At 44.5% G+C, this 461-nt stretch overlaps 1 pseudogene; it reads left to right on the top strand.

Moving 5' to 3' along the window:
- The first annotated feature begins 361 nt into the window (after nucleotides 1–361).
- Nucleotides 362–461, top strand: part of LOC116101226 — a 2,054-nt pseudogene continuing 1,954 nt past the window's right edge.

Here is a 461-nt window from a genome sequence, read left to right as displayed (position 1 = left end):
CACAGCAATCTGAGATTACCTGCTAAGACAGCAGCTGTTCTGAACCAATCTGGCATACCAATCTCTCTGGGAGCCATCGCATCTCCTCCTCTTTTTGGGAAAAAATGCAGACTGAACCTCTGCCCCAAACCAACACGGGGTCTGGTCTATGCCATGCATTGGTGAGAGGGTCTCTCCAACTTACCATGGCATAAGAATTAATAGATTCAGGATGCCAATGTCGGTCCGCCGCAGATCGACCTTTAACATCGATCTGCAGAAAGTTCAAAATGAAAAGAACAAAGGCAAGATGTGCCTTTGGAGACCTCTGGGGGAAGAGGTTCCTTCCTTTGGTCTTGAAAAGCCAATTTTTAATCGTGCGATGAGCACGTTCAACAATACCTTGTCCTATAGGGTTATATGGGATGCCGGTCTTATGAAAAATGCCAAAATCTTTGCAAAAAGAAGTAAAATTTTTACCA

Source organism: Mastomys coucha, unplaced genomic scaffold (assembly GCF_008632895.1).
Source record: "Mastomys coucha isolate ucsf_1 unplaced genomic scaffold, UCSF_Mcou_1 pScaffold21, whole genome shotgun sequence".
Taxonomy (NCBI): Eukaryota; Metazoa; Chordata; class Mammalia; order Rodentia; family Muridae; genus Mastomys; species Mastomys coucha.
The sequence above is the reverse complement of the archived record's forward strand: the minus strand, read 5'-3'. Positions and strand labels throughout refer to the sequence as shown.